Below are 25,886 nucleotides of genomic sequence, written 5' to 3' on the forward strand. Positions count from 1 at the left end.
TCCTCATAACTCCTTGAGGGCAGCCAATGGATGTCTGGCTTCTGTTGTACTCTCCTATGCATTATGTACAGTATTTTGCATTTAGTGGGCATTCAAGTTATATTGGTTGATTAAGGACACACTTATTTCATGCTAATTTCATGGAATGAAACAGGCACACATTCTTAAAGGTGCCTTGCTCTTATCCTAACAATAACTATTCATTTTCCTGATGATTTAAGAAATTTTCCCTCATCTTCAAAACTCTTGATGTATTTCCTGTCTCATTTTGATATGAAGGCAAGGTCACATAGCCCCTATAAACATTAACTGAAAAATGAACACCCCAATAAATTTGTATATGTGGCTCAAATACCCTTGACTGACAGTAGCCCTCCAAAATATTGGCTAACTTTTCAAATTAGACTAACCTGGGGACAACCATTTGTTTTCAATGGTATCTTTGTGGAGAAATATTGGGGGCTGAGACAATGGGTCTTTGGTTGACACTCTGAAAGCGATTGCTATACAACAGAACATTTGCTCAATACACTTCGCTCTCTCCAAACTGATGCTTCCTAATGACACAAAGCAATATCAGCAGGTTATGTCGGGGAAATGATTTTTCACAAGCAAGGAGACCATTAGCGTTCACAGTATGTAGAGTGTTACACAGCAGTTCCAGCAGCTTCTTCCCCTTTCCCCCGAGGTTTCTGAGAAAGTGGTTGTTTGCTAAAACCAGACCTCGACAAGGAGGGAACAGAGACAAGTCCCAGACCCACAGGGCCCCAACTTCCCTTGAAAGGTCCAGGATTTAAAAAAATGCCCACCCACCACTAGGCAGGGAGAAAAGGTACAGAGAAGCAGCGTGGGTCAGTGCAAAGAGCCCGGCTCAGCCGCTTGTCAGATGTGTGACTTTGGGCAAGTCACTAAACTTCTCTGTGCCTCAGTTACCTCATCTGTAAAATGGGGATGAAGACTGTGAGCCCCACGTGGGACAATCTGATCACCTTGGATCCTCCCCAGCACTTAGAACAATCAATCAATCAATCAATCGTATTTATTGAGCACTTACAGTGTGCAGAGCACTGTTCTAAGCGCTTGGGAAGTACAAGGTGGCAACTTATAGAGACAGTCCCTACCCAACAGTGGGCTCACAGTCTAGAAGGGGCAGACAGAGAACAAAACCAAACATATTAACAAAATAAAATAAATAGACTAGATAAGTACAAGTAAAATAGAGGAATAAGTATGTACAAACATATATACATATATACAGGTGCTGTGGGGAAGGGAAGGAGGTAAGGCGGCGGGGGGGGGGGGGAGGAGAGGGGGACCAGGTGGAGAGGAAGGAGGGGGCTCAGTCTGGGAAGGCCTCCTGGGAAGGCCTTCAATGGAGGAAGAGAGCTAGCTTGGCGGATGTGGGGAGGGAGGGCATTCCAGGCCAGGGGGATGACGTGGGCCGGGGGTCGACCGCGGGACAGGCGAGAACAAGGCACGGTGAGGAGATTAGCGGCGGAGGAGCTGAGGGTATGGGCTGGGCTGTAGAAGGAGAGAAACGAGGTGAGGTAGGAGGGGGCGAGGTGATGGAGAGCCTTGAAGCCGAGGGTGAGGAGTTTCTGCCTGATGTGCAGATTGATTGGTAGCCACTGGAGATTTTTGAGGAGGGGAGTAACATGCCCAGAGCGTTTCTGGACAAAGACAATCCGGGCAGCAGCATGAAATATGGATTGAAGCGGGGAGAGACAAGAGGATGGGAGATCAGAGAGGAGGCTGATACAGTAGTCCAGATGGGATAGGATGAGAGCTTGAACGAGCAGGGTAGTGGTTTGGATGGAGAGGAAAGGGTGGATCGTGGCGATGTTGCAGAGCTGAGACTGGCAGGTTTTGGTGACGGCTTGGATGTGAAGGGTGAACGAGAGAGCGGAGTCAAGGATGACACCAAGGTTGCGGGCTTGTGAGACAGGAAGGATGGTAGTGCCGTCAACAGTGATGGGAAAGTCAGGGAGAGGGCAGGGTTTGGGAGGGAAGACAAGGAGTTCAGTCTTGGACATGTTGAGTTTTAGGTGGCGGGCAGACATCCAGATGGAGATGTCCTGAAGGCAGGAGGAGATGCGAGCCTGGAGGGAGGGGGAGAGAGCAGGGGCAGAGATGTAGATTTGGGTGTCATCAGCGTAGAGATGATAGCTGAAGCCGTGGGAGCGAATGAGGCCACCAAGGGAGTGAGTGTAGATCGAGAAGAGAAGGAGACCAAAAACCAAACCTTGAGGAACCCCCACAGTAAGGGGATGGGAGGGGGTGGAGGAGCCCACAAAAGAGACTGAGAATGAACGACCAGAGAGATAAGATAGAACCAGGAGAGGACAGAGTCTGTGAAGCCAAGGTTGGATAGCGTGTTGAAGAGAAGGGGGTGGCCACAGTGTCGAAGGCAGCTATGAGGTCAAGGAGGATTAGGACAGAATATGAGCTGTTGGATTTGGCAAGCAGGATGTTATTGGTGACCTTTGAGGGGGCAGTTTCCATGGAATGTAGGGGATGGAAGCCAGACTGGAGGGGGTCGAGGAGAGAGTTGGTGCTGAGGAATTCGAGGCAGCACATGTAGACAACTCGTTCAAGCAGTTTGGAAAGGAATGGTAGGAGGGAGATGGGGTGATAACTAGAAGGTGAGGTGGGGTCAAGAGAGGGTTTTTTTAGGATGGGAGAGGCATGGGCATGTTTGAAGGCAGAGGGGAAGGAACCAGTGGAGAGTGAGCGGTTGAAGATGGAAGTTAAGGAGGGGAGAAGGGAGGCAGCGAGAGATTTCATGAGATGAGAGGGAATGGGGTCAGAAGCACGGGTGGCCGGAGTAGCACTTGAGAGGAGGAGAGCTCCTCTGAGGATACTGCTGGGAAGGATGGGACAGTAGTGGAGAGTGTTGAGAGCCGGGGGGTTGAAGAAGGGTGGGTAGTGACTTTGGGGAGGTCAGACCTGATGGATTTAATTTTATTAATGAAGTAGGAGGCCAGAACAGTGCTTTGCACATAGTAAGTGCTTAACAAATGCCATCATCATCATCATCATCAGAGGGGACTGGAGAAGGAATTGTGTGAAAAATTTCTCCTCCCTCTAACCGTGCTTCCGGAGGCTAATCTGACACCACTGCCTGCCTCGAGTAGGAGGCTCATAAACCTAATGCTTTTTCAGCCAGATTTGGCCATCTAAACTGACACAGGTTTCAATATCTCATCAGCCAATAACTCAAGTCTTTTCGGGTTTTTTATGGTATTTGTTACGTGCTTGCTATGTGCCAGGCACTGTACTAAACCCTGGGGTAGATACAAGATCAAGTTGGACACAGTCCACGTCCCATATGAGGTTCAAAGTCTTAATCCGTATTTTACAGATAAGGTAATAGGCACAGAGAAGTGACTTCTGCAAGGACACACAGCAGATAAGTGCTGGATCTGGAATTAGAACATCTCCTCCAAGAGGCCTTCCCCAACTAAGCCCTCATTTCCTCTTATTCCACTCCCTTCTGTGTCACCCTTGCACTTGGATCTGCAGTATTTATTCATCCCTCCCTCAACCCCACAGCACTTATGTAGATATCCATAATTTATATCTATTAATATCTGTCTCCTGCTCTAGACTAAATTCACTGTGGACAGGAAACGTGTTTTCCAACTCTGTAATATTGTACTCTGTAATACTGTATTACAATATTGTAATATTGTGTGCAGGGCCCTGGACACAGTAAAGATGCAATAAATAATAATAATAATGGCATTTATTAAGTGCTTACTATGTGCAAAGCACTATTCTAAGCATTGAGCACTAAATATGACTGATAGTACCCACGACCACACTGCTTCAAGAGTTCTGTCCCAGTTTTAATGAACAGTTGAGGGTTTTCTTTCAGTCCTTTCAAGTGAAACGGAAAAAAGAAATAGTATCATGACTTTTCACATTGCTTCTTCCCCCTCTTATACAGCCGAAGAGATTCACATCTGTAAACTGCTGGAGGGTAGGGATGGTGTCTACTAACTCTATTGTAACCTCCCTAGGTTTTAGCACAAGGTTCTCCAAGCTCAGGCGCTCAGTGAAGACTACTGATTTACCCTATGCCCAAGGGGCCCACACTGGAGTATGGTGGAATCAGCGCGGGCAAGACAGTGGGCTGATTAGCTTGTAGAATTTTGGCAGGGGAGGGAAGTTTAAACATTTGGCTGCAAGGAGAACTGTCGCTGACAAAAACACCTCCAGATAGGATTAGTTGCATGTCCTGCAACGATGCCACTCTGATCAACAACAGGTCTCCACATTAATCTGGCTGAGCTGAAAATGAAGCATTCAATTTTCATTCATCATCTCTGAAATCCTGCTGCCCAAAGACAGATTGAGTGGGGATTTGAGAGAACACTGCTGAGAGCTTAAATAATTATTCATTCATTCATTCAATCGTATTTACTGAGTGCTTACTATGTGCAGAGCATTGGACTAAGTGCTTGGGAAGTACAAGTCAGCAACATATAGAGACAGTCCCTACCCAACAACGGGCTCACAGTCTAGAATGGGGAGACAAACAACAAAACAAAACATGTAGCCAGGTTTCAAAATCATCAGAACAAATAGAATTATAGCTATATGCACATCATTAACAAAATAAATAGAATAGTAAATATGTACAAGTAAAATAGAGTAATAAATCTGTACAAATATATACAAGTGCTTTGGGGAGGGGAAGAAAGTACGGCTGGGGGGGTGGGGAGGAGGAGAGGAAAAAGGGGGCTCAGTCTGGGAAGGCCTCCTGGAGGAGGTGAGCTCTCAGTAGAGCTTTGAAGGGAGGAAGAGAGATAGTTTGGCGGATGTGTGGAGGGAGGGCATTCCAAGCCAGGAGAAGTATGTGGGCTGGGGGTCGACGAGAACGAGTCACAGTGAGGAAGTTAGTGGCAGGGGAGCAGAGGGTGCGGACTGGGCTGTAAAAGGAGAGAAGGGAGGTGAGGTAGGAGGGGGTGAAGTGATGGAGAGCCTTGAAGCCGAGAGTGAGGAGTTTTTGCTTGATTCGAGGTTGACAGGCAACCACTGGAGATTTTTGAGGAGGGGAGTGACATGCCCAGAGTGTTTCTATACAAAGATAATCCGAGACGCAGAGTGAAGTATAGACTGATGCCAATTTGTACTTCCCAAGCGCTTAGTACAGTGCTCTGCACATAGTAAGCGCTCAATAAATACGATTGATTGATTGATTGATTGATTGACTGAAGCGGGGAGAGAGAGGAGGATGGGAAATCAGAGAGGAGGCTGATGCTGTAATCCAGTCAGGATATGATGAGAGATTGAACCAGCAAGCTTGCGGTTTGGATGGAGAGGTAACTATGGTACTTGTTAAGCGCTTATTATATGCCAAACACTGTTCTAAGCGCTGGGGTAGATATAAGTTAATCAGGTTGGACAGAGTCCCTTTCTCGCATTGGGCTCACACTCTTAATCCCCATTTTTTTTACAGATGGGGTAACTGTCGCACAGAGAAGTGAAGTGACTTGTCCAAGGTCATACACCAGACAAGTGGTGGATCCAGAATCAGAACCCATGACCTTCTGACTCCCAGGCCCATGCTCTATCCACTACACCATGCTGCTTCTCTGATCAGGTCACAAGTACCCCACCTCAGGAAAAAAAAAAATTCACACAACTTTCAGGATGAAGAGGAAATGCTCTCCTATGCACGTGCACACGCGCGCGCGCACACACACAGTATCTGAGGAACAAAGCAACAGGAAAAAATTGTTACTTTCAGAAAAACTGATAATGTCAGATTCGATGAATCATGAACTTATGCTGACCAACCCCAGCAGCTCATTAGGCTAGCCGCAGAGCACCAGGGGACACAAGCAGGTCAACAATGATCACTCCACTGTGAAATGGAGGAGGGCTGGCTGGACATGGAAAGAGAGATTTAGAAGAGAGGCCATCTTAACCAGGGGTTCAGGTCTTCGGTTTAAAATGAAACATTTGATATTTTCACAAGTCACTGCTCTCTGCAGTGAGTTCTCTCTGGATGGAAAGGGTAGAGTGTAAGAACTATTTCCTTGCTAAAAGTACCTGTCAGTGGCAAGGCACTTCATTCTGAACACTTCCCTCATTCAATAATAATGATGGTATTTGTGAAGCACTTACTATGTGTCAAGCACTGGGGAAGATAGAAGATAATCAGATCAGACACACTCCAAGTCGCACATGGAGCTCACAGTCTAAGGGATGTCAGAATATCGCACCCGCATTTTAGAGATGAAAAAAGAGAGGTTAAGTGACTTGCCCAAGGTCACACAACAAGCACGTGACAGAGCCAGGATTAGAACCCAAGCCTTCCAACACTTAGTCCTGTCCTTTTTTCCCCTAAGACCATGTGTTCATTTCACCACCTTATGTCATTTCAAAATACTTTCTTTAGACAAGAACAACTGGGTAGCTACTGCTAAACAGTATTATTACAAGCATTCAAGAATTACATTGGGGTCCTCAGATGCTAGCTTCAACTCTAACTGTTCCCTGTATTGTCAATCAGTGGTATTTACTGAGCACTTATGTGCAGAGTATTATACTAAATGCTTGGGAAAGTACAACAGAGAGAGGCGACATGTCCCTAGCTCACAGGGGGCTTAGAGTCTAGAGGGAGTTACAGGCATTAATATGAATAAATAATTTAATATGTAATTTAAATATATGTACATAAATGTTGTTTTATTGAGAGTGGGCAAATATTAAATGCCCAGTGATCACAGTTGATGCAGAAGGGAGAGTGAGTTGGGGAAAGGTGGCTTTAATTGGGGAAAGCCTCTTGAAGGAGATATGTTCTTCATAATCCCTTGAAGGTATGGAAAAGGGTGATCTGGAGTATGTGGAGAGGAGGTAGTTCTATGCTAGGATGATGAAGTGGGAAACGGGTCAGTGGCGAGAGAGATTAATTGGGGCACAGTGAGTAAACTGGCGCTAAAGGATTGTGTCAGACTTTTCAAGCTGGGCTAACCACTCTGGCTCTGTGACAGAGCAGGTGATAGTCCACCTTACATCAATCCCTAATGTAATAAGTCTGGGTCTGGGAATGGGATCAACAAGCTGTTTTGACAAGCTGGCTGAAATAGGATGAAGAACTTCATTGAGTCGCTCTGTATCTTTCATAGAGTGGGCGGAGGAGCGATTGAGCCACAGCCCACATCGGCTTCCAGCTGTTGGAGAAAAATCCCTGGCTCTACCACCACCCCCACAGCTGTTTGCACTGGACATCCCAGGCTCCCCCTCCACTGGGTCTCCTCCACGCGAGATAGGGACTCCCTCAGGGCTGGGCACAGAGTAAGCGGTTAAAAGAGATCATCACGGTTATGATTCATCGTGATAACTTTAGGCACCCAGGGGTTCTGGCCCTTATAGACTCCAGAGCTGTGGCTGGATTCCCACACTCACTTGACCAACTGCCAAAGATGAGCAGAACTCAAGGTGGGTCTGACGTATTAGCTCTTCAAAGGCTGCCTGCCCCTCCTAAGCCCATTCTGCTTGCTACCCACAAGCTCTTCCCACCAGACGTTTGGCATCTGCAAAAGCAGTGTGGCTTTGTGGACTAGCACAGGCCTGGGAGTCAGAAGGACTTGGTTTCTAATCCCAGCTCCACCACATGTCGGCTGTGTGACCTTGGACAGGTTAATTCACTTCCCCGGCCCTCAGTTAAGTCATTTGTAAAATGGGGATTGAGAATGTGACCCCAAGGTGGGACAGGGACTGTGTCCAACCTGATCAACTTGTATCTACCTCAGTGCTTAGAACAGTGCTTGGCACATAATAAGCACTTAAAAAGTACCATAATTATTATTATTATTACTTCATTCAAGAGGAAATACTAGGAAACCGTGGCTAATATTGTCCTGTTCCATTCCCTTCTGCTCCAGTTCTCCTGTGGCTTCTACCCCAGCACCCAGACAAAACAAAGAGGAATTTAGCCACACCCACTACTTCATGCATCTGGACTCTCAGGTCCCTATATAGGCTTTTGCCACATAACCCTGAAAAGCAGGATGGCCTAGTGGAAAGAGCACAGGCCAGGGAGTCAAAGGACCTGAATTCTAATCCCAGCTCTGCTGAATGTTTGCTCTGTGACCTACGGCAAGTCACTTAACTTCTCCATGCCTCAGTTCTCCTGTTCTCCATCCTACTTAAACTGAGACTCATGCAGGACAGGGACTGTGTCCAACCTAATTCATTTGTATCTAACCCAGTGCCTAGAACAGTGTGACATGTAGTAAGCATTTAATACCACTTTAAAAAAAAATTGGTGTCCAGAGTCTCTGGAGCAAACAAAACTGTTCCCTTATACCTGGTCAATGCAGTACTAAGATATAAATTTTCCCAACACACTTCTTTCCAAAAAGTTTTTTTTAATGGTATTTGTTAAGCACTTACTATGTGCCTGGCATTGTTCTAAGTGCTGTGGTAGATACAAAGTAATCAGTTTGTACACAATTCATGTCCCACATGGGGCTCACAATCTTAATCCCCATTTTACTGTTGAGGTAACTGAGGCACAGAGAAGTGAAGTAACTTGCCCAAGGTCAAATAGCAGACAAGTGGCAGAGCTGGGATTAGAAACTACATCTTTCTGACTCCCAGACGTGAGCTCTATCCATTACACATCCACCAACTGAGGCCAAAAATATACACACATTTCTATAGTCACAGGTAATGCTGTCTAAACTGTCTGACCAAACACCTTTACCACTGACTTTAAGGCACGCAGTCAACTTGCCCCTTCCTACCTTACCTCTCTGTTCTCCTACTGTAGCCCAGGCCATAAAACTCTCTCTTCTAGCATCAGTTTACTCATTGTCCCCCAGTCTTGCCTATCTCACCGCCAACCCCTTTCTCATGTCTTCTTTATAAACTGTGAGCTCACTGTGATCAGGGAACACGTCTAACAACTCTGTTATACTGTACTCTCCCAAGTGCTTAGTACAGTGCTCTGCACCCAGAAAACAACTCAGTAAATATCATTGGTGGTGATGATGATTGATGGAATTCCCTCTCACCCCATCTTAAAAGTCTTACTAAGGTCACATCTCCCCCAAGAGACTTTCCCCAATTAAGCCTGCTTTCCCCCTCAACTCCCTCTCCCTTCTGTGTGCACTTGGATATCTACCCTTTGGGCATTTGGTATTCACCCCACCCTCAGCCCCATATCAGTTATGTACATATCTATAAATTATTTATTTAGATTAATATGTGTCTCCCCCTCTGGACTATAAATTTGCTACAATCAACCCTATCAACCCTATTGCACTATACTCTCCCTTGCACTTAGTACAGTATGAGAGGCAGCATGGTATAGTGGATTGAGTACAGGCCTGGGAGTCAGAAGGTCATGGGTTCTAATCCTGCCTCTGCCACTTGTCTGCTGTGTGACCTTGGGCAATTCAAGTAACTTCTCTGTGCTTCAATTACCTCATCTATAAAATGGAGATTGAGACTATAAGCCCCACATGGGACATGAACTCTGTCCAACTCGATTTACTTGTTACCACCCAAGTGCTTAGTACAGTTCCTGGTGCATAGTAAGCCCTTAATACCATAATTATCATTATTATTATTATTACAGTGCTCTGCACATAGTAATCACTCAATATCACTGATTGATTAAACTATGAACACAGTCTTGCAGTGGAGGGACAGGAGGGAGATATCCTCAAAAGATTAATTTACTTTACTTCTGAAACAAATGCAATGCAGGTAGTTCACTCTGTAGAGTCCCCAATGAAGTCTTCTAAAACAATTGTTTTATGCTGCTAATTTTAGCTCCCCTAATGTTACTACTATGCAGTACCAATAAAATGACTAATTGTCCTGCAGTAAACCAAGCACACAGAGATAAAAGTAATTATAACTTGGCAAATACGATCCAAGAAGTTCCTCCCTCCCATTCCCCACCCCCAAGTGAAGAAATTCCACTGCTCAAGCCCTCTCAGTAATGTCAGTCACCCAGTCTCCACACCAGAGCTGGCTGCTGTCACCAAACACCTCCCTACTGAGTCCTCCCTCTCAGCAATCACACCCCAGCCCCCCTTACCCAAACAAACAGTAACCTGCTAATCCAAGACTCCACAACCAGCAGAAGCTTGGGAGAGAGGAGGAGGTTTATAGAAATGGTAATTTGTCTCCTCAAGACAGCAGATTTTCTGGCACTCAAGTGGGACCTAAGGTGGGCACTAAAGGTCCATAGGTGTAAAAGAAATAAGGGAGAAAAGAGGAAGAGAAAAGGAGACAGAGATGCAGGGCCAGAGGTAATCTTTCACACCCCCAGGAGGAGAGTCACTTACCCAGAGAGTGCTAGTTCTTTCTCTCTCTTTCTCCCTCTTCCCTCTCCCTCTCCCTCTCTCTCTCCACCCCTACCCCAACTCCCCAGAGTTTAGGCCACATGGCCTAATGGAAAAAACAAGGGACTGAGAGCCAGGAGACTCGGGATCAAGTCCCAGCTCTGCCAGTGGCCTACTGTATGACTTTGGGAGAGTCTCAAATCTCTGGGCCTCAGTTCTCTTCTGAAAATGGGAATATGATAGACTGTGAGTCCTCTGGGGGGCCAGGGACTGTGTATTCTCTCATTATCTTGTATATGCCCTGTACTTAACAAATGTTCTAAAGATTACTATTATTTCCCACCACAGATAGGCTTCCCTGGAGCTATCAATCAATTGTATTTTTTGAACGCTTACTGTGTGCAGTACACTACACTAAGGGCTTGCGAGAGTACAGTATAACAGAGTTGCGAGACACCTTCCCTAACCACAACGAGCTTAAAGAGGGAAGACCAGGGCAGGAATCCTGGGAAGACAACAGCCCAGCTGCTGTGACTTTACATCCTGTAGCTTTCCCTCAGTCCTGCAGAGTTGCATGTCACCAGACCCACCTCCCTGCCTCCACCATGGCCAATCTTGCAAACTCAAGGGTCCAGATGCCAGGCTGGGCCACCCTAATCTTCCCCCCAGGGGACCCAGGAATCTGGCTTTTCAGCGGAATGAAAGGAAGAGTGAAACACATCATCTCCGATCAGGCAGGGAGCATCTTTCCACAGATTTTAAAGATACCCCTTCACTTTGTTTGTCCCCTGCAGTTGGAGGTTCCCTAAATCTCCTATCTGCTCCAGTTTTCCAGTTCATTTTCCCCTAGTCCTTGTCCTCTTTGCAACTTGAGGTTTAACCACAAGAGGAACTTGCCAATCAAATTTATTGAGGGCTTATCATGTGCATAGCACTGTACTAAGCCCTCGGGAGAGTACAATATAACAGACTGAAGCTTTAAAATGCCTTATAAGAAATCAGTCCTCTGCAGAAATCTGTCAGCCCCAAATGAACTCAACTTAGTACCTCAACCGGTGAAATTCCTAAAATGGATGGGCTTTCTTAGACCTCAGTGAAGGCCTGTGATGGAAAGGTCCCAGACTTTTGGTGAATGAAACAAAATCTGGATGTCACAAGCTGCTGCGGTTATTTCCCAAAGCCAAGTGCTATTAGTGTCTGAAAACGTCTCCGGGGACTAAACCAGTGGAGGATGTGTGGAGTCGTTGCTAGCTGTTAAGCAAATGCATATTGCCTGGTAACACATGGTGCCAGGAGATAATTAATCATTAAGATGTGACAGGAGGTACATTACCGGGAGGAAGGGAGATGGCTGGCATGCTAAGTGAACACAGATGATAGGCCCTCATTCTGTCACGTGATGGTCGGAAAGAGGCCTGCTGCCATTTCCTCCACTTTGTGCTCACCAAAGTCCCTGCCACCCAACGGAGAAGGTTGGAAAATGAGGCTATTTAAGAAAGAGTTACGAGAGCCAAGATGGGCTCCCTTCTCTGTGTCAGCAGCCTGGTCACCCCTCCTAGTGGCCCCTGCCACAGGCTCACCATGGTAGAGGGGCAGAGTGTGTTGGGGGGGTGATTTTACCACAAAACTGTTGCTGATAAAATAGCCTCAATGTAATAATAATAATAATAATAATAATAATAATGGTATTTGTTAAGCATTTACTATATGTCAGGCATTGTAACACTGTATCTGGCCAAAGGGAGGCCTCTTTAAGTAAATAAAAGCAGCCAAGATTAAATTAGATTTGATCCTGTTTCTGCCAACTCCACCCCTAACCAGTTTTTACATCCAAGACCAAACAGCACTGGTTATATGCTACCCCCACTCCATGCTCAAGATGGATAAAGTTCATTTGATGACAATAATAATATTCAGTCCTCGCTATATGCTAGGTACTGAGGCAGAAAAAAGATCATTAGATTGAACATAGTCTCTGACCTCCCAGCGGGGTCAAGGGGTAGAAGAACAAGTTTTTTAATTCCCATTTTACCAATGAGGAAATTGAGGCATAGAGAGGTTAAGTGACCTGACCATGGTCACGCAGCAGGCAAGTGGCAAAACCAAGATCAGTACCCAGATCTCCTAGCTTCCAGTCCCATGCTCTTTCCACTAGACCATGCAATACAAAACACAAATAACACTCACCCCTGACAAACACTACGCTGCAGCCAAAATATGTATCAGCTAGGCCAGGTTTCATGACAAACTGAAGCTGGTGCATTTCTGCTTATTTCCAAGGCTGCAATAAATGCATTACACCAGAGAAAATACACACCAAATGGGGAGAAAAAACACATATTACATGCTCTGCATTAATCAATTTCTTTATTATGTCAGTTTTACTTTCCAGCAGTCATGCCAAAAGAGAAAATAAAAATCAATCACAAATTTCTTTTCCAGACTATCTGATATTTTTGCTGCTCCCCTCCCCCAGACAACCTGCAAAGTCAGGTAATGAGGAGGTATAAATCCTGCTCTTATCTCCTCTGAAAATCCACCCTTGAACAGGAGCCCTGAAATATCAATGGAAAAAAAGTAGAGTGGGGCATCTTTTATCCTGGTGGCTTAGACAGCCAATTAGTAAAGTTCTCCATTACATTAAACGGCATTTCACGGGCCCAATTATTTATCAAGGATATGGACAATAGCACTGATTGTTACAAGTTTGATTGATTAAGCAGACCGATTGGCACCGTTTCCACTTTCCTGCCTACCATATGTTTCTTCTTAATCGCCTGGTAAAGTCTTTGTACTTCCTTGAGTAACCTAACAGGTGTTGAATCAAATCCTTAATGCTTCCAATTTTTCCCTCTTTGAAGCAGATGGGTGAAAGGAGAGAGAAGAATATTACATTTCCAACCCTCTCCCTCTGGTTGCCGCCTAATAGCCTCAGGTTAAAAGTAGTCTAAAGGAGTTCTTTATTAAATATTAAATCCCCTTTTGGTGAGAGGAAGATTCTTGAGATTAAGGAGATTTGAGGGGGGATAGCTTCAGTTGATCGATATCTGGGTGCAGGCATGGGTTTTTCTGTCTAAATGGGAAGTCCAAAAGACCCTTCACCTGGCCGCTCAGGACTACAGGATTAAGAAACACAGAGTCTTTCCCCACTGTGATGTCCCCACAATGGGGAACTGAAAGCCACACAGATGCATAGCCAGTGGTGCAGGAAACCACTGACAGCACAGGATATCAGTCTCCAGCCTCAGACATAAAACAGGCTCTAGGCCAAAAACGTAATTCTACCAAGACGGTCGGTGGCTTAGTGCCGGCGCTGCAGGTGTTCAACACAAATGGAGCACTTTGTACAGTATTAAAAAAAAAAGAAAGAAAAAGATGCAGAACCGATTCAGCAAATCATGCCCTCTTTTGCCTGGAAAAAAGGAGGCGGGGGCAATTGGATATCTTTCAGGCAATTGCTCAGTTTAACAAGGGAATTAGCATTTTTGCCAAGTAATTTGCACAACCTGACAACTTGCCAAAAATACTTTCCTGCAATCGTTTACACCCAAAACGACTTCCCCAAAGCCTGCCTTCCCTCTCCTGCCTTTAGCTCCTAACCAGTGCCTGTTTTCACCTGTGGGAGAGCCAAGTGTCAGGGTGCTTTGGGAGTTGCTTTCTTGTCCCTGAAGATGGCAAAACCAGGGCGCTGGGTCAGAAAAGGGGCATGGGAGAGAGTGGGGACAGAGAGTTAGTTGGTTCGGTGGAGGCTGCTAATGGGGAAAAGGGAAACCCCCTCTCCCAAGCCACTTTTCTAACTTGAAAAGCCTGTCCAAAGTGAAGTTTATGCTGCCTCTCAGGGAATACAATCAGGAGATAGCTGAGGCAAGTCAGCTGTAAAATAGGCAAGCCTAGGGACATTTAAAGGGCCATCTCTCTGCTTCTAAATAACCAAACTGCCTTATGGTAATCCCCACCCCTTACTGTCCTTTATTCACTCTCAACCCCAAAGCACTTATGTACATATCCGTAATTTATTTATATTAATGTCTGTATCCTCCTCTAGATGTAAGCTTGTTGTAGCCACAGAATGCAGAGTGGTCTAGTGGATAAAGCACAGACCTGGGTGTCAGAAGGAACTGTGTTCTAATCACAAACCTGCAACTTGTCCGCTGTGTGACCTTGGGCAAGTCACTTTACTTCTCTGTGCCTCAGTTCCCTCATCTTCTAAACGGGGATTAAGACTGTGAGCCTGATGTGGAACAGGTACTGTGTCCAACTCAATTTGCAAGTATCTTCTCCAGCGCTTAGTACAGTGCCTGGCACAGTAAGCGCTTAATTACAATTATTATTACTCTCCCAAATGCTTAGACAGTGTGCTCTGCACACAATAAGCACTCAATAAATATGATTAATTGCCTGAAGAGGGTGAGGGTCTGAGCTAGGGAGACTGGGGAAATTTTTAGATGGGTGCAAAGTTAGAGAGATATTCACCAGAACTCATTTTTTTTCTTATGGTATTTGTTAAGCACTTACTACGTACCAAGCACTGTACTAAGGTTGAACACAGTCCATGTCCCACATGGGGCTCACAGTCCTAATCCTCAATTTACAGATGAGGTAATAATAGTAATTGTGGTATTTGTTAAGCGCTTACTATGAGCCAGGCACTGCACTAAGCGCTGGAGTGGATAAAAGCAAATCAAGTTGGACAGCATCCCTGACCGACTTGGGGCTCACAGTCTTAATACCCGTTTTACAAATTGTGGCACAGAGATGTTAAATGACTTGCCCAAGGTCAAACTGCAAAAAAGTGGCAGAGCACTTTTTTAGAACATAGATTCTTCTGACTCCCAGGCCCGTGGCCTATCCACTAAGCCACACTGCTTCTCATTGGTCTTATGTATTTTGGTAAAGAAGGCTTTTCCTCAAGGTGAAACAAAGATGGACCTAGCGAAGGAATTAAGCATTATTTAAAGCAACGAGGCAAACTGCTTTGGGATCAGAAACCAGACAGATCTGTCTCCCCTGATCTCTTTATTACCTTGGTCTGGAACTCTATGTCCCTAAATATGAGGATGGGATAGGAAGAGGTGGGGCAGAAGAACACTGAGGCATTTGTTGCTAGCAAATGCTTCTGTTCTCTAAGCCCAGAGATACAGGGAGAGGCAGAAGGTGGAGAGGGTGGCTGGGTGGGTGGCACTTGGGAGCGAGGTTGAGGCTAATGCCAATTTTGCAGGCAAGTAAAGAAGGCTCCAGCCTGAACAAGTTCGGAATCTGTCGGCAAGGATGGCTTTATCAACTGGTGAATGGGCCTGCCATTTAAGGAGGGGTCATCGCTATTGTTCTGGATGGTGTTCACAGCCTAATCAATCAATCCATCTATGTTTCCAAGGATTTACTAGATACAGAGCACTGGAAAAAGTGCTTGGGAAGAGGACACTGCAAGAGAATTGGTAGACACAATCCCTGTCCTCAGGAAGTTTTCAATCTATACTTTTCAGGATTATATATTGTCCTTGGCCAGGAGGTTGTGGTTGGCCCATGGTCAGGAAATAACTGATGATAATAGTATGTTTTTGTTGTTGTTGTTTTTAATGGTATTTGTTAAGGGCATACTATGTACCATGCACTGGTCTAAGCACTAGGGCAAATACAAAGCAATCAGGTTGGCCACAGTCCATATCCCACATGGGGCTCACAGCCTTAATCCCCATTTTACAGATGTAGAAACTGAGGAACAGAGAAGTTAAGTGACTCGCCCAAGGTCACAATGCAGACAAGTGGCAGAGCCGGGATTTGAAGCCAGTCCTTCTGGCTCCCAGGCCCATGCTCTAAGCTCTGGACCACTCTGAACTGTGCTAAGTGCTAGGGTAGATACAATACAATCAGATCAAACACAGTGCCTGGGGAATCAGTGTTGTTCAATGGAAGGTGCATGGGGCCGAGAGTCAGAAGACCTGGGTTCTAGTCCCAGCTCTGCCATTTACCTGACACAAGTCACTGAACTCTTCTGTGTCTCAGATTCCTCATTTGTCAAATGGGGATTCAATACCTGTTCTCCCTCCCCCTTATACTGTGCACCCCAAGTGGGACAAGGACTGACTTTCTTGTATATACTCAGCAGTGAGTTATGGTGGTTGGCACACAGTAAGTGCTTAACAGACACCATTATTACATAATAATAATGCTCCTAGTCAAAAGGGGAGGGGGAACAGACATTTAATTTCCCCATTCTACAGATGAGCAAACTGAGACCCAGAGAATTCAAATGGTTTTCTCAAGATCACACAGCAGGCAAGTAGTAGAGCCAGGATAAGGACCCTGGTCACTTAATTCCCAGTCATGCGCTATTTCCACTAGGCCACGCTTCCCTATATCCACCCCTCCCCATCTGCCCATCACTCTATATCGGCTGCCAAATTCTTCTTGGAATAGGAAGGGAGGTGGCGCATGGTCCCTGCCTGTCTTTTTTGCATCCGCACAACTCCTACTGACTTGGAGCAAGTTCAGGGGCTTCAAAGAGCACATGAAGAAGGCCTAAGGGACGGTTTCAGCTCTTTGATACTGAGTTTCTAACCAGTGTTAGCAAGGAAGTTTACAAGCTTGAGTGAGGACAAAAACCTTGGAGTTAAAGGAGGCAGGAGACATCAAAGGCAAGCTGTTTCTAATTCTGGTAGCGGAGAACACAGGCGCTGAACTTGCATACGCGTTGGCTTATCAGACCTGCAGCCAGCAAAAAGCATTTTATTTTTAGTAAAGCCATACTATCCTTTGGTTCACTCTGGTAACTCAGCGACGTCACAGCAAATGATCCACTGCAGTGCGATTTTAAAATGCACAGTCAGAAAAACAGAAGACGCAGCTTTTTTAAGTTCGATCAGGAAAGTTAGTGTGATAAGGGACTTTCTGCTTGGCTAGGGAAGCACGGCACGGAAAGCATTTCAAATAACCGACGAAACCCAGAACCCTCAGAACCAAGGCAGGACAGAATGAATCAATCAGTCAATCGATGGTATTTTTTAAGTACTACTATCTGCAGAGCACAGTAATAAGCACTTGTGAGAGTAATAATAATAATGATGATGGTATTTGTTAAGCGCTTACTATGTGCGAAGCACTGTTCTAAGTGCTGGAGGGATAGAAGGTGATCAGGTTGTCCCACGTGGGGCTCACAGTCTTAGTCCCCATTTTACAGACAAGGTAAATGAGGCACAGAGAAGTTAAATGTCTTGCCCAAAGTTACCCAGCCGACAAGTGGCGGAGTTGGGATTAGAAGCCATGACCTCTGACTCCCAAGTCTGTGCTCTTTCCACTGAGCTACGCTGCTTCTCCTGTGTGAGTACAACAAAATAGATTTAGTAAACACAATCCCTGCTCACAAAGAGGGAGAAGGAGAGGCAGAAATGGCAGAATGTACAGATAAGTACATATGTGCTGAGGGGCTGAGGGTGGGGTAACAAGCACTAAAGCTTGTTACTAGAGCACGTGTCTCTCCCCACTTCAATCCATACTTCATGCTGCTGCCCAGATCGTCTTTGTCCAGAAACGCTCTGGGCATGTTACTCCCCTCCTCAAAAATCTCCAGTGGCTACCAATCAATCTGCGCATCAGGCAGAAACTCCTCACCCTCGGCTTCAAGGCTCTCCATCACCTCGCCCCCTCCTACCTCACCTCCCTTCTCTCTTTCTACAGCCCAGCCCGCACCCTCCGCTCCTCTGCCGCTAATCTCCTCACCGTGCCTCATTCTCACCTGTCCCAGCGTCGACCCCCGGCCCACGTCATCCCCCCAGCCTGGAATGCCCTCCCTCTGCCCATCCGCCAAGCTAGCTCTCTTCCCCGCTTCAAGGCCCTACTGAGAGCTCACATCCTCCAGTAGGCCTTCCCAGACTGAGCCCCTTCCTTCCTCTCCCCCTCGTCCCCGTCTTACCTCCTTCCCTTCCCCACAGCACCTGTATATATGTATATATGTTTGTACATATTTATTACTCTATTTATTTATTTTACTTGTACATATCTATTCTATTTATTTTATTTTGTTAATATGTTTGGTTTTGTTCTCTGTCTCCCCATTCTAGACTGTGAGCCCACTGTTGGGTAGGGACTGTCTCTATATGTTGCCAACTTGCACTTCCCAAGCGCTTAGTACAGTGCTCTGCACACAGTAAGCTCTCAATAAACAATCAATCAATTGATTGATTGATTAAGAGTTTGGATCCAAGTGCATAGGTTACATAGAAGGGAAAGTGAGTAGGGGAAATAAGGACTTAGAGAAGGCCTCTTTGAGGAGATGTGATTTTGTGAGGGTTTTGAACGAAGGAAGAGTAGTGGACTACCAAATATGCTTTTCCCCTTCCAAATCTGCCCCAGACTGAGCCCTTTTTTCCTCTCCTGCCTATCCCCCCCGCCCTACCTCCTTCCCCTCCCCACAGCACCAGTTTATGTGTTTGTACACATTTATTGCTCTATTTATTTTACTTGTACATATTTACTATTCTATTTATTTTATTAACGATAAATATAGCTATAATTCTATTTATTCTGTTGGTATTGACACCTGTCTACTTGTTTTGTTTTGTTGTTTGTCTCCCCCTTCTAGACTGTGAGCCCGTTGCTGGGTAGGGACCGTCTCTATATGTTGCCAATTTGTACTTCCCAAGCACTTAGTACAGTACTCTGAACACAGTAAGCGCTCAATAAATATGACTGAATGAATGAAATATGCAGGGGGAGGGTGGTTCCAGGCCAAAGGGGGAATGCAGGTGAGGGGTTGCTGGTGGGACAGACAAGAGCCAGGTTTTACAATGGTAACCACCAAGGATTCACCATGGGGCAACTGGCTGCATAGCATATTATTTTATGGTATTTGTTAAGCACTTGCTATGTGCCAGACACTCTAGATTGTAACCTCCTTGTGGTCAGGAAATGTGTCTGCTTATTGTACTCTCCCAAGCACTTAGTACAGTGCTCAATAAATATGACAATGACTGAATGAAATGAATGAGTTGGTACAAGCTAATCAGGTTGGACATAGTCCCTGTCCCACATAGGGCTCACAGTTTTAATCCCCATGAAGTAACTGAGGGCCAGAGAAGTGAAGTGACTTCCCCAAGGTCACATAGCAGACAAGTGGTGGTGCTGGAAGTAGAATCCAAGTCCTTCTGACTTCCAGGCCTGTGCTCTATTGACTAGGCCACACTGCTTCTCATCCCAGCGTGGCTCAGTGGAAAGAGCATGGGCTTTGGAGTCGCAGGTCATGGGTTCAAATTCCGGCTCTACCAACTGTCAGCTGTGTGACTTTGGGCAAATCACTTAACTTCTCTGTGCCTCAGTTACCTCATCTGTAAAATGGGGATTAAAACTGTGAGCCCCCTGTGGGATGACCTGATCACCTTGTAACCTCCCCAGAGCTTAGAACAGTGCTTTGCTCATAGTAAGTGCTTAACAAATACTATTATTATTATTATTATTATCCCAGCATATAATTGTGGTATTTGGTAAACGCTTAGTTTTGTGCCAGGCACTGTACTAAGTGCTGCGGTGGTTACAAACAAATCAGTTTGGACACAGTCCCTGAACCACATGGAGCTCAGAATCTCAGTCCCCATTTTACAGGTGAGGTAACTGAGGCACAGAGAAGTCAAGTGACTATGCAAGGTCACAGAGCAAACAAGCAGCAGAGCTGGAATTAGAACCCATGGCCTTTTGGCTCCCAGGCCCGTGCTCTATCCATTATGCCATGCTGCTTATGGAACTAGACCCTGGGGCAGGGTTCCTGAGGGGGGATGGACACTTGTGGTTGTGCATAAGTGGCAAGTGGTTCTTGCCAACATGAAACATGCAGAAGACATGCGGGATGTTATTACGTAGTTGTTCCAGTGGCAAATCTCCCCAGCCAGTCCTTCCTCCAGAGTACCGTGCACGAACTGTCCCTGTGAGCCCCAGATCAGGTCTCTTAATCCCACAGTTCTTCCCTTCCCATTCGATGTGCTCCTGGGAGAGGAAGCAGTGCCTGCCAGAAGCAGTAGGAAGGTCAACGACTGGGCTTTTGTATGTATCCTGTGTCATTTGACTCTGCTCTGTATGTAAGCTCCAGAACAGGGGGATGCCTTGCTAGACCCTTGAGGCAACTTGGAAGAAGTGTACTTGCACACAAGCGCGTGCACGCGCGCACACACACACACACACACACACACACGAACACCCTGTATTCCTACAGCACTGATCCTCTCAAGAGTTCCTCGAAAATGATACATACCCTTCCCTTAAGGGGTAGGGAGGATCACAGACTTTTCTCTCCATTTTACAGATAGGATCACTGAAACCAGAAAGGTGAACTGACTTGCCAAAGGTCACCCAAATGAGTGGGTGGCAGAACCTTCTCTCTGATCTCCCATCCTCGTGTCTCTCTCCACTTCAATCCATACTTCATGCTGCTGCCCGGATTATCTTTGTCCAGAAACGCTCTGAGCATATTACTCCCCTCCTCAAAAATCTCCAGTGGCTACCAATCAATCTGCGCATCAGGCAGAAACTCCTCACCCTGAGCTTCAAGGCTCTCCATCACCTCGCCCCCTCCTACCTCACCTCCCTTCTCTCCTTCTACTGCCCAGCCCGCACCCTCCGCTCCTCTGCCGCTAATCTCCTCACTGTACCTCGTTCTCGCCTGTCCCGCCGTCGACCCCCGGCCCACCTCATCCCCCGGGCCTGGAATGCCCTCCCTCTGCCCCTCCGCCAAGCTAGCTCTCTTCCTCCCTTCAAGGCCCTGCTGAGAGCTCACCTCCTCCAGGAGGCCTTCCCAGACTGAGCCCCTTCCTTCCTCTCCCCCTCGCCCCCCTCTCCATCCCCCATCTTACCTCCTTCCCTTCCCCACAGCACCTGTATATATGTATATATGGTTGTACATATTTATTACTCTATTTATTTATTTATTTATTTTACTTGTACATTTCTATCCTATTTATTTAACTTTGTTGGTATGTTTGGTTCTGTTCTCTGTCTCCCCCTTTTAGACTGTGAGCCCACTGTTGGGTAGGGACTGTCTCTATGTGTTGCCAATTTGTACTTCCCAAGCGCTTAGTACAGTGCTCTGCACATAGTAAGCGCTCAATAAATACGATTGATTGATTGATTGATTGATTGATTGAACCAGGCCTACAGCTTTGCTCCCTTGACTCCTTGCCCCCAGAACTCCCTCCCAGCACCACCCTACTGACTAATAATTCTGCACCAGTAAATCTGATAGGATTAGATTTTACCTGCAAATTGGCTTTCTGAACCCCGGCTCTGCCAGGCTGCAGGAGCACAGTGAGTTCCTCTCAGTCCAGAGGGAAGAACAAAAAGAAAGAGGAGGTTTCAGTCAGTTTTCTCAGTTTCTCAGAGTTGAAATCCTTCAGCTGGGACTCAGGAGCCCAAAGCCTTTAGGTGGGAGGCAGACTTAACTCACATATGCTTTCTGCTTTCTCTTCTCTCCCCCTCCTCCTCCCTTCTTTCTTTCTCCAAGCAGCCACCTTGATTTAATCACAAGAAAGGCAGTTTCCACATTTCTTACAGCGAATTCCACTCTGCTCTAATCAGCTCAGGGGTTCTCCCTGAGACTTTTAACATTGGCAGTCAGAGGGCACAACACCTACTTGGAATGTTGTACTTTTCTTTTTCCACCAAAGGTGCCCGCCCCCAAACACCCAAAACCAGAGCCTCAGCAAACTGAACTTCAGGCAAACTGAACTTTAGGAGAACAATGCGGGAAGAGTTTCCTTCTAAAACACCTCGCAACAATAAAACCCTGGCTCACTGCCCACTCAAACCTCTCCTTCCCCTCACCCCAGCTTCAGGCCACATGTTAATGAGGCCCCATGGGTTCAGGCCTCAGGCCGGTTCTGATCCAGACCTCGGCTACAGCCTTGGATAAACTGGCTGTCAATTTCCAGCCTGTGTCTTAGCAATTCTTATGGCAGAAAAACCTAGGCTCTGGACTCTCTCATACTTCTGGCTCCATGTGCTGGAAGAAGCATGAGGGAATGAGGAAAGTCCAGCCATGAGTTTTCAAAGAAATCAAGAAGGATGGAGACCATAGGCTGAATCCCTAGAAAGCTAATTTCACAATTAACTCAGCCCTGCAGACAGATTCCAGTGGCAACCAGCCCACACAACTTCCATTCGCTCTTCCACTCATTCACAGTGGTCAATCAGTTATATTGATCATTAGTCTGGTAAAAGCCCAAGCCCAATTTTTTTTTACTTTTTCTGAATCACGGCCTGGCATCATTCAAGCCCTGCCCTGCGGCCTGGTACTAATTTGCAAGGTTGGGTTTCCTCTTCTCTGTTTTCCTGTCACCAACAGATGCCTGAGATCACACAAAGATAGAGAACCCATTTCCCTCTACATGCAAATCTCCCAAACCACTGCCAACATGGTAGGGTGGGGATGATCTCCACCCAGGGGTCTGGGCAGGGGGAGGGAGGCAGAGCAGAGAGGCTCCAAGGACATGTCAATCAATCAATCAATTGTATTTATTAAGCATTTATTGTGTGCAGAACACTGTACAAAGCTCTTGGGAGAGTACAATACAACAGTAAACTGACACATTCCCTGGCCACAACAAGCTTACAGCCTAGAGGGGGAGACAGACATTAATAGAAATAAATATATTTCAGATATGTACATAAGTATAGATGGGCTGGGAGGGGCTGTGTGACCTTAGGCAAGTCACAACTTCTTTGTGCCTCAATTGCCTCATCTGTAAAATGGGGATGAAGACTGTGAGCCACCCATGGGACAACCTGATTACCTTGTATCTACCCCAGCTCTTAAAATAGTGCTTGGCACATAGTAAGTGCTTAAAAGATACCATTATTATTATTATTATTATTATTATTATTATTATTATTATTATTATTATTATTAAAGGGAGCAAGTCAGGGCGATGAAGAAGGGAGTGGGAGAAGAGGAAAGTGGGGCTTAGTCAGGGAAGGCTTCTTGGAGGAGATGTGCCTTCAATAAGGCTTTGAAGCTGGGGAGAATAACTGTCTGTTGGAATTGAGGACAGAGGGCATTCCAGGACAGAGGCAGGATGCGGGCAAGGAGAGTACAATGTAACAATATAAAGGACACATTGCCTGCAATTCTATATATTCCAGGGTACCACTGCTTTGACTTAACACCACGTAAGTAGCACTAGGGCAAAGGTGGATAGGGAAGGTTGCCCATCCGTCATCCCCGGCCAGCACGGCAACCTTAACTCTGCAGAGCTGATGTCCATCCAAAGAGCCCAGGTCAGGAGTCCACCACTACTACTAGCCAATTGTATGATGTTGGGCAAGTCATTTAAGCTCTCTAGCCCTACTTCCTCATCTGTGCTGTAGGAAAGGAGAAAGGTTAGCACTCCCCTGGAGGATGGAAGAGGTCATAGTGACCTTTACAACACATGTAAGGTTAAGATATTGCCACCGACTTCATAGCATCTAACCATGTTTTAGAGAAGCAGCTGTAGCCTAGCTGATAAAGCACTGGCCTGGGAGTCAGAAGGACCTGGGTTCTAATCCTGACTCCACCACTTGTCTGTTGCGTGACCTAGGGCAAGTCACTTCACTTTTCTGGGCCTCAGTTCCCTCATCTGATTATCATGCATCTACCCCAGGACTTAGTACAGTGCTTGGCATGTAGTACATGCTTAATAAAACAGAATAATTATTATTATCTCCTCCAAGAGGGCTTCCCTGATTAACCCTCCTTTCCCTGGCTCCCTCTCCTTTCTGTGTCATTTATGCACTTGGATCTGTGACCTTTGGTTATTTGATGTGCCCCCCCACCCTGGACCCCACAGTACTAATGTACATATCTATAAATTATAAATTATTTACTTACATCACCACCTCCAGATTGTAAGCTCATTGTGGGTAGGAAACGGGTACATCAACTCTGTTGTATTGTACCCTCTTAAGCACTTGATAGGGTGCTCTGCACACAGTAAATGCTCACTGAACACCACTGATGATGACTAAGCTCCTTGTGGATAGGGAATGCATCACTCGTTCATTTTGTATTTCCCCAATGCTTATTACAGTGCATTACACCCAGTGGGAGCTCAATAAATATTACTTCTGTTACTACCACTTGTGTTTTGCACCCTGAGGGCTCTCAAAAAAAATAGATGTTGGCAGATTGAGCAACATGAATCTTAGGCAATGGGCTGAGTTCCAGGAGGCACAGAAGCTTAGGGAGAGAAAAGAAGAAAAAAAAAAGTCCTCATTAAATAGATTTAGCTCTGTCAACTGCAACCTGCCCCTTGAGAGTGGTTGAGCAGGACCCAAAACCAGACGCCTTGGCCTCTCTCATATGACTTCCACGGTGCAATCAAGCTCTGGGCAAGAAAGGCTCATTTCCTCCCCCAAAATCCTTGCTCCCATCTCTGGCCCTCTGTCAGAAACCCAGGCTTCCCTCTTACCCCCCAAATCCTGATCTGGCAGTCAGAATCAATCAGTGGCATTTACTAGGCGCTCAACATGTGCTGAGCACTGTACTAAGCATTTGGGAGACAGCACTACCATACAGCTGCCAGAGTTGCCAGAAACAATCCCTGTCCTTTGAGGAGCTTACAACCTGTGGTGCAAAGATAACCAGCCTCCAAATCCGGTCTTTTTTGCCCTGTAGGACTGACTTTATTTCAGCCTGGGCAGCGGTAGCAGCAGCCTTAACTGTATGTAGACAACTGCACTGGACACTTGGCAACACTCAATGACAGTATAGAGGTGTTCTTACAGTTCTAGACTGTAAGCTCACTGTGAGCAGGGAATATTTCTGCAACTCTAATATTTCAAACTCTCCCAAGCTCTTAGTATAGTGCTTTGCACACAGTAAGCACTTAATAAATACGATTCGTTGATCATTTAAGGTTCAGTCCCCACCCTCCTAGAGTTTCCGATCTAGCGGTCAGAGGTTTTGGGGAAGCTCAGCAGACACCAGGAATGATCTGGTTTCCAGGACTTTAACAATCACTACCCTTCACCCAGAAAAAATGAAGTTCCGACCCTGACCTTTCAACCAGAGAGGGTGAATAGGTTCCAGCCCAAAGAGGGGAACAGAAAGTGGGTGCATCTTCCTGGGGTGAATGCAAGAGTGCCAGATGGGGAAAAAAAGGCAAGACAGAAAAGGTGAGGAGAATAACTAGTGCAGGAAAGAATTTTCATTCAGGTCCCAGAATCAATCAATGATACTTATTGAGTGCTTACTATGTGCAGAGCACTACACTAAGTGCTTGTGAAAGTAGAACACAACAGAATTAGCAGACACATTCCCTGCCTACAATGAGTTTACAGCCTAGAGGGAGAGACAGACACTAATAATCGTATTTGTTAAGCACTTACTATGTGCCACAAACTGTTCCTAAGTTCTGGGGTAGATACAAGGTTACCAGGTTGGATGCAGTCCCTGTCCCTCTTGGGGCTCACAGTCTTTATCCCCATTTTACAGATTAGGCAACTGAGGCACAGAGAAACAAAGTGACTTGCCCAAGGTAACACAGCAGACAAGTGGCAGAGCTGAGATTAGAACCCAGGTCCTTTTGGATCTCAGGCCCATGCTCTATCCATTAC

At 46.0% G+C, this 25,886-nt stretch overlaps 1 protein-coding gene and 1 non-coding gene across 2 annotated transcripts in view; one reads left to right on the plus strand and one right to left on the minus strand.

Moving 5' to 3' along the window:
- The window catches only part of FBRSL1 (fibrosin like 1), an 809,814-nt gene that overhangs the window by 689,839 nt on the left and 94,089 nt on the right, over positions 1 to 25,886 (minus strand).
- Positions 23,649 to 23,772, plus strand: LOC119943154. Its single transcript, XR_005455629.1, has one exon. It is a non-coding gene; the product is annotated as a U6atac minor spliceosomal RNA (small nuclear RNA).

This window comes from Tachyglossus aculeatus, chromosome 21, assembly GCF_015852505.1.
Source record: "Tachyglossus aculeatus isolate mTacAcu1 chromosome 21, mTacAcu1.pri, whole genome shotgun sequence".
In the NCBI taxonomy this organism is placed as follows: Eukaryota; Metazoa; Chordata; class Mammalia; order Monotremata; family Tachyglossidae; genus Tachyglossus; species Tachyglossus aculeatus.